This window comes from Myotis davidii, unplaced genomic scaffold (genome assembly GCF_000327345.1).
Source record: "Myotis davidii unplaced genomic scaffold, ASM32734v1 scaffold486, whole genome shotgun sequence".
Taxonomy (NCBI): domain Eukaryota; kingdom Metazoa; phylum Chordata; class Mammalia; order Chiroptera; family Vespertilionidae; genus Myotis; species Myotis davidii.
Genome location: NW_006298678.1, coordinates 627,634 through 635,763, shown reverse-complemented (window position 1 = coordinate 635,763; position 8,130 = coordinate 627,634). Strand labels below are relative to the sequence as shown.

The 8,130-nt window shown below is 43.4% G+C and overlaps 1 pseudogene; it reads left to right on the top strand.

Moving 5' to 3' along the window:
• Nucleotides 1-2,073, top strand: part of LOC102752513 — a 7,437-nt pseudogene extending 5,364 nt beyond the window's left edge.
• Nucleotides 2,074-8,130: the final 6,057 nt, after the last annotated feature.

Here is an 8,130-nt window from a genome sequence, read left to right as displayed (position 1 = left end):
TCTCCAAAATTTATAGAGAACTCACAACTTAACAAGAGGAAGATAAAAAATCCAATGAAAAAATGGGCAAAGGACCTAAATAGACACTTTTCAAAAGAGGACATACAGAAGGCCAAGAGACATATGAAAACATACTCAAAGTCACTAATCATCCTAGAGATACAAATCAAAACAAAAATGAGATATCATCTCACACCTGTCAGAATGGCTATCATCAACAAATCAACAAAGGGCAAGTGCTGAAGAGGATGCGCCAAAAAAAGGACCCTCTTGCACTGCTGGTGGGAATGCAGACTGGTACAGCCACTGTGAAAAACATTATGGTGTTTCCTCAGAAAATTAAAAATGGAACTTTCATTTGACCCAGTAATCCCACTTTTAGGAATATATCCCTAGAAAACTGAAACACCAATCATAAAGCATATATGCACCCCTTTGTTCATAGCAGCACAATTTACAGTAGCTAAGATTTGGGAACAGCAGAAATGCCCATCAGCAGATGAGTGGATTAGAAAACTGTGGTACAGCACACAATGGAATACTGCACTGTTGTAAAAAAGAAGGAATTCTTACCATTTGCAACAGCATGGATGGAACTGGAGAGCATTTTGATAAGCAAAATAAATCAATCAGTGAAAGATAAATATCATTTGATCTCACTCATTTGTGGACCATAATGAACAACATAAACTGATGAACAAACATAGAATCAGAGTCATAGAAGCATCAAACAGACTGTCCAACATACGAAGGAAGGTGGGGAGTGAGGGGGTAAGAGATAAACTGGAGGACTTGTATGCATGCATATGAGCATAACCAATGGACACAGACAGTAGGGGGGTGAGGGCATATGCTGGGAGTGGGAGCAGCTAGAGAGAGGTCAATGTGGGAAAAAGAAGACTTATGTAATACTTTAAACAATAAAGAATTTTAAAAATTTTAGTGCAAAATTTTAAAATATCTCATTGATAATTTTTACATTGGTTACATTTTGAAATGCCAATATTTTGGATATAGGAGGTTAAAGAAAAACATTAAAATTATTTTTTTTAAAAAAAAAAAGGAAAGAAGACATGGCCAACACAGCAGACTTCATTCAAAGGAAGCCACAAGGCACTCACTGGGCCTCAACTGTAGCTCCCTGGCCTCACACCTGTGGACTTCAGCCTGGAATACCAGCAGTCATTTTTGGAAGACCCAATAGGAGCTAGTGACCTCCTAGAGGAGGATGAGCACGAGGATGAGGATGGGTGGGATAGGGCCTACATGCTGTGGAGCAGACCCATTCCTTAAGGGTCTCAGCCAGTGCATTGCCCTACAGCACATACATCTCCTTCTCCTCCAGCCCATCAGAGTTGGCAGGCTGAGCCCTGCCCCCATGGACACTGAGTGACTCTGATTCTGGAGTCTCTCCAGTGGCAAACACCAGCGTAGACTTTGCAGTCCATAGATAGTTTTTGCGGGGAGAGGCACCTTTGGATGTTGCAGATAAGTTAGTAAGCACTGAAAGATGAGAATTTGAAACTTAGAAGAAAGTTGATGGAGGTGCAGAGCTTCTCTGAGATGCAAACCTAAATGGTGAGGACGTTTTAGTGGAAATTAGAAGCAAAAATGATCAAGGAGGAGAGTGACTACCACAACCTGGAATCGATGGTTCCGCAGGTGGAGCAGAACCTGGAGCTGATGACCAAATGTGCAGTAAAGGTAGGAAGTCATGTCATGAAACAAACAAAACATAAGCTTGCTCCTGACACAGGTCTGAAATTTCAAGCCCAAGAACAGCCCTGCTTGGGCCAAGGCACCAGCATGATGGTGGTGAAGCAGAACAGGGACTTGGCCTTGCAGAACCTGAGCATGTTCATGAACAACAGGCACTCCTCCATCAAGCAGCTGGTTTCTGGAGCCCAAATGCTCAACCTTGTTGCTGAAATCCTTAAATCTATAGATAGAATCTCTGAAATTAAAGAGGATGGGAGGAGGAGTCTTGAGAAACTTCTAGCTCGTAGCTCTGTTTACATCCTGCAATCACCACTTACTGGATTTGAAAATGCCTTTGTGTCTGTAAAGATGTAGTATTCACAGTAAAAATACTTATCATGAGATGCTAATTTCATGAACTAGAACAGTATTATTAGCTGACCGCAAAAAGAAGCAGCTAAACTCTGTAGTGAGTCTCACTGAAGTTTCTAGTCTATGCAGCCCTTCCTTCTTGGTGAATTTCCAGTTATTATAGACTCAGTGATCTACTGGAAGAGATGCTTATATAAGCTGCTTATGTTTTTAAGTTACTAAACATGAAAACAGCAGTTCTGTGATATGAGTCTTCCATTCTTATTCCAGAATGTTCATTCTAAGATAAATTCAATCAATTGTCCTTGATTTCACAAGTAAAGGAAAACACCAAATTAACCGAAATTCAAATGATTGCCTTGGAGCCTTATGCCTTTTTGCCATTGCTCAGTGTCCCCTCTGGCTCAGTCCACTCCTACAGCTTTCACAGGGGTGGCTCCTATGATTTATGGCCTGAATGTGGACACCCCATGTAGTTGGACGCTGCTTTCCTCCTGGAGGAACCATGGTTAGCACAGATTCTACACTATGAGGCCATCAAAATGCACCTCTTTAAGGGGCCTCAGGTTTGAAAAAAAAATGTTTTTGGTGGAGGATTTTGATACACATTCCAAGTGACCTTTTGTATAATGAAGTGTAGAATTCAGGAATTCAGAGGAGGTGTAGAGCTCTCCTGGTTAGCATGAATCTCCAAGGCTGCCTTTCCAGCTGCTTTCTGATGTAGGGAGGCATAACATCACTCTGTGTCTTGCTGGCTGTTTTCCTATAGATGTTATTTTTTAAAACAAGGGTTCCCTCCTTTTCATGTTGACAACTTTCTTAATAAATTCTAAGATAAACCCCCTCCCCGCCCCCAAGAAAAACCCATCCTGTGCCAGGCCAGCTCAGCCAAGTGTTCGGTGAGCCTGAGGGGGGTTGGGGGGGTAGTGAAGGATGTAGAAAAGACAGGCAAAGAGAATAAGCTGGGTCTAGGTGGATCTTCCTGTGCCTGGCTGAGGCCACAGAGAGAGATCCAGACGGCAAGCTGAGCCTTTGTTTTATAGCCAGAGGTAAACAAGGTAGTGGTCACCATAGTTACAATGAGTTTCACTTGTTTTTGCAGAGCTTGCTGCACCTCCCTCAGCCCATTATCTACCCAGATAAGATCTAGGGAGCTTCATAAGGTCAAGTCTAATTATTCTAAGAGGTCTGTGCCCTCTAAGCTGGGACTTGTTTGTGGCTTTGCCAACAGGTCAGCCTGAGGCTTAACCCTATAGCTTCTCCCTACATCTCACCCTTTTTTATTTTTAAGCTACTTAATGAAAGTAAAACTTAAGCATGAAGAACAAAACTCTGCCTATTAAAACAATAACAAAACAATGCCAATGCAAAACCCAAACAACAGACATGTTATTTTAAAACTTGAAAATAAAGAACAAAACTCTGGCTATTAAAACAAAACAATACCCATGTGTTAACATTTTAAAACTAGTAAGAATAACAAAACAGTGCCAATGCAACACAGCAATAAGAGAGAAATCAAATCACAGTAACATTTTTCGACTAAATGAGTTTCTTTTGCTGATTTACTCAAAGTCCTAGGACTTGGCTGTGCAAGACTTTGCAGAAGACTGGCAGCTAACCAATGCTAGCATAGCCAGATACATGATTGAGGGAGTAGCTTCCACATCTTGCTTTTCTTCAGTCGTTAACTTCTTCATATGACCCCATGTTGGCACCACAATCTCTTGCATAGCCTTCATTATATTGCTGTTATTGGGGCAACTCTCAGTCTTTTGAACGAAGGGACAAGGAGCTTCTCTGGGTCCATTGTGATGACGCATGTAACTCTCTGGTACCCAAATTGGCTTCACTGCTCCTTCTGGAAAGATACAAAACACAACTCTTCCCCACATCATTACTAAATCTGGTAAAACTCTTGTCTGGTTTTACCATTCTTCCACTGGGCTAACCCAGCAGAGGCTATTGTACAGGAGGCCCGATGCCTTTTGGCCACTGTATGACCCTCTGCATTGTAATTCAAAAAATTTAACACATAACATCCTTTCCCCTCTTTTTTTGATGTTATAGTTGCATTTTAAGTAGGATTGGTGCTTTCCACTATTGTCTGAGTCCTGATCTATCACCTCAGGAAGAATTTGCCAATCCTGCACTTCCCAGGGTGGCATGATGAAGGTTTACTGAGCCAGCTGGAAAGGCTGCAGTGGGGTTAAGGGTAAGGTCCCTACTGTTTGGTGGGGCTGGGGCTGGCCCTGCTTGAAGTTTCCCTGCCTAGGAGGCAATGGATTATAGCACAATGCCCTAGTTTGCCACAGTTAAAGCAGCCTCCTTCTTTTTTCTGCTGACCAGTGAGTAACATCTCCTTTAATGGGGCAGCTAATACTGCTCCTTGAACATAGACTGGTCCAATGTCAGCACAAACAAGCATATAGTACTTCCATAATAAGTAGTCTTCAGGTGAGAGACAAATCTTGTGACAATATTAAGCCTCTGGTAACCTTCCACTATCCATCTTAGTTCCCCTGCCACATTAATTCATTCCCTTTCAGGGGTGGGCTCTAGGCAGTCCCGAATCAGGGACCACAGACTGAAAGTAGAGAGAGGAATTTTCCCTGGACTTTCAACTATGTAATAATCTCTAAGTTGTTTTCCTACCTTCTCCCATGCCTCTACATTTACCTTTCCTTTCTCAGGAAACCATGGGCAGGTTTTACTTACAAAATCCAACAAATCAAAAAGCTGTTGATACCTCACAGAACAGCCCCGTGCTTGGAGCATAGTCTTAAGCATAGATATGTATAATTCTTTTCCTGCAATCCTGAATTTCCCATATTTAACACCTAGTTATTACTAAACTTCGCTCCTTACCTTCCTTTTTACTTTCTGCACATACTTCACTGGAGCATCCTTTCACCTGACAACTGCAGTTCCCCTGAACTCAGGCACCACGTTGGGTGCCATGTGTGCCAGGCCAGCTCTGCCAAGGGTTTGGTAAGCCTGAGGTGGGGGGGGGGTGGCGAAGGATGTAGAAAAAACAGACAGAGAATAAGCTGGGTCTAGGTGAATCTTCCTGTGCCTGGCTGAGGCCACAGAGAGAGATCCAGACGGCAAGCTGAGCCTTTATTTTATAACCAGAGGTAAACAAGGTAGTGGTCACCATAGTTACAATGTTCTTGTGAGTTTCACTTGTTTTGGCAGAGTTTGCTGCACTTCCCACAGCCCATTAGCTACCCAGATAAGATCTAGAGTGCTTCTTAAGGTTAAGCTTAATTATGCTAAGAGGTCTGTGCCCTCTAAGCTGGGACTTGTTTGTGGCTTTTCCAACAGGTCAGTCTGAGGCTTAACCCTATAGCCGCTACCTACACCACTCCCAAAAACCAACATCCTATATAGCGTATGATCCCATTTACATGAAATGGTCCAGAACAGATAAATCCATAGAGACAAAAAGCATATTAGTGGGTGCCTAGGGTTGGGTTGGTGTTATTGGGGTGGAATGGTGAGGACCAAACTAGAATTACAAATAAAATATAGAACAAGCAACCATAATAAACAATTGAAGACTAGCTTAAGAGAAGTCTTATAACCAAGGATTTAAAGAAGAAGCCACACCAAGACTGGTAAACAGGGCAGAGACCAAAAAAGGGCTGCTACACTCCCATGGGTAGCAGCTGAGGCTCTAGTCTAGAGGGATATCTCAGCTGTGGAGGTTCTCTCTGAGAAGTCTGGGGTCTCAACCTCAAGCTGGACTCCACAGCCAAGAGCACCAGAACTGGGAAAAGGTACCTACATAAAATATGGCTATGAAAATCAACACAGATTCTGTTTACCACAGAGAAATGGGAGTCAGCTTGAGGCACCATTAAAGGCCCAATGAACAAAATATCATTCATAACCACTCACCATGGGCTCAAGCAAAGGGAGGGCAGAATGGGCTAGAATCACATAAGGAGAGACTGGGGTTTGTGGTTCTGGGGACAGACCTGAAGGGAGAACACCCAGGATATTGATGGTGAGTCCCTCTCTAATGCCACCTGTCTTTCTTGGGTAGCACACTGCCCTCCATATGGCACCAGCCTGGGGGAATGCAATAGCCTCACCTTCTAGATTCACTCTCACCCCACCCTATGGAGATTGAGCCTTGCTAAGGAGTCAGCTGCCTAGGCTAAGGTGTAGAGGTCTGGGAAGATTCAGGGGGTTTGGTGACTGAGTTGTGTACCTTTGTGTTGGGAGCCATTCCTTCACTTTTCCATGAATCTGACTGACACCTCCCCCTCACAGGAGATCTGTTGGCCCTATTCTCCAGGCTCCACCCTACTGACTCCTGGTGGCTCCATCCTGCAGAGGTCTGTGCAGAATTTGGAATAGAATTAGTGTGGTTCTAGAGGGGGCACTCTTTTTACCTTTTCCCAAGCCTGACCAGCACCTCTCATGGGTGATCCACTAGCCCCCGCTTCATGGCAGAATCTTGGACAGACTGAGGTGTGTGGTTCTAGCACAGGGGCCATTTACCCTCATTTGTCCAGCCAGTGCAGAACCTTCCCTTCATATGGCCAAATCTTGGTCGGTTTGGGCCTAATAAACTCTGCTGGGCTCACTCTGATGACTCTATGAGACACTGCCCCACCTGTAGGCACATAGAGGGGGAACATAGAGGGGTTCAGCTAGACTTGGTATACCTTGGGACTTTTGCTTAGTGACTACATACCTAATACTGGCACAGAGTTTGAGTGTGTGTTATTTTGGTGAACATTAATCACCCCTACCTGGTGACTCCCTAACAACCTACTTCATGCAACTTGAGTACCACCTTTCAGTGACTGAGGCTCTTTTAGTGCCTGAACCTAACAGTCAGCTAGCAGGTGAAGGCAGGTGAAGGCAGATCTTGGGATGACTTGGAACTTTTGCTGACCTGCCCCTGGGCTTGGTGCTGGTAAAAGCCAGCCCTAGTATGCAGGTTTGTCCTTCCAGCTCAGAGCCCAGCAGACGTAGCCACAAACTGTGGATCACCTTGTAGCTCCATACAAGTTGCCCAGGGCCAGTAATAGGCAATGTCTGACATTGGCCTGCATGAGAGTCCCTCCCAAGAGACCCCAGAACTAACACATTCAATGGCCAGCTTGAGACAACAACAAAGCAGGATCCAATTAGCTTCACAAGCAGCATATCCATAGGAAGGTCTTGGCAGGAACCAGACATTGCTGAAGTGAATTCCACTTAGTATAGTCAGCATCTGCACTGTGGTCAAGGTTGATCCTTACAGTCAGCCAGCCTTAGGGTCAGCCCACAAATGAGCCAATAGCAATCAAGACTCAACTACAACTGGAGGGCCCATGTATCCCATACAAGGGAAATACCTAGAGCACCTCACTGGCTGATCAAGGAAGCTGTGCTACTGGGTCTCACAGAACACCTACTACATAAAACCACTCAGCCGAAACTGGGAGTCATAGCATATCTACCAAATACATAGACACAAACACAAAGATGCAGCCTGATGGGGAGACAAAGAAACTTGCCATCAAATGAAAGAATAAAAGAAATCTCCAGAAAAAGAGCTAAATAAAATGTAGATATGCAATTTATCAGATACAGAATTCAAAAAAATAGGTTATAAGGATGCTTAAGGAATTTAATGAGACCTGTAACAGCATGAAAACCAACATAGAAACCATAAAAAATAACCAGTCATATCTTAAATGAAGAATACACTGGAAGGAATAAACAGTATTTTGGATGAAGCAGAGGATCAAATCAGCAAGCTGGAAGACAAGTAAAGAAAATACCCAATAATAGAAGCAAACAGAAGAATTTTTTTTTTAATGAGAATAGTTTAAAGCAGTGGCTCTCAACGTTCTTAACGCTGTGACCCTTTAATATAGTTCCTCATGTTGTGGTGAGCCCCAATTTCATTGTTACAAATTGAACATAATTAAAGCATAATGATTAATCATAAAAACAATATGTAAATAAATATGTGTTTTCCGATGGTCTTAGGCGACTCCTGTGAAAGGGTCATTCGACCCCCAAAGGGGTCGAGACCCAGAGGTTGAGAACCGC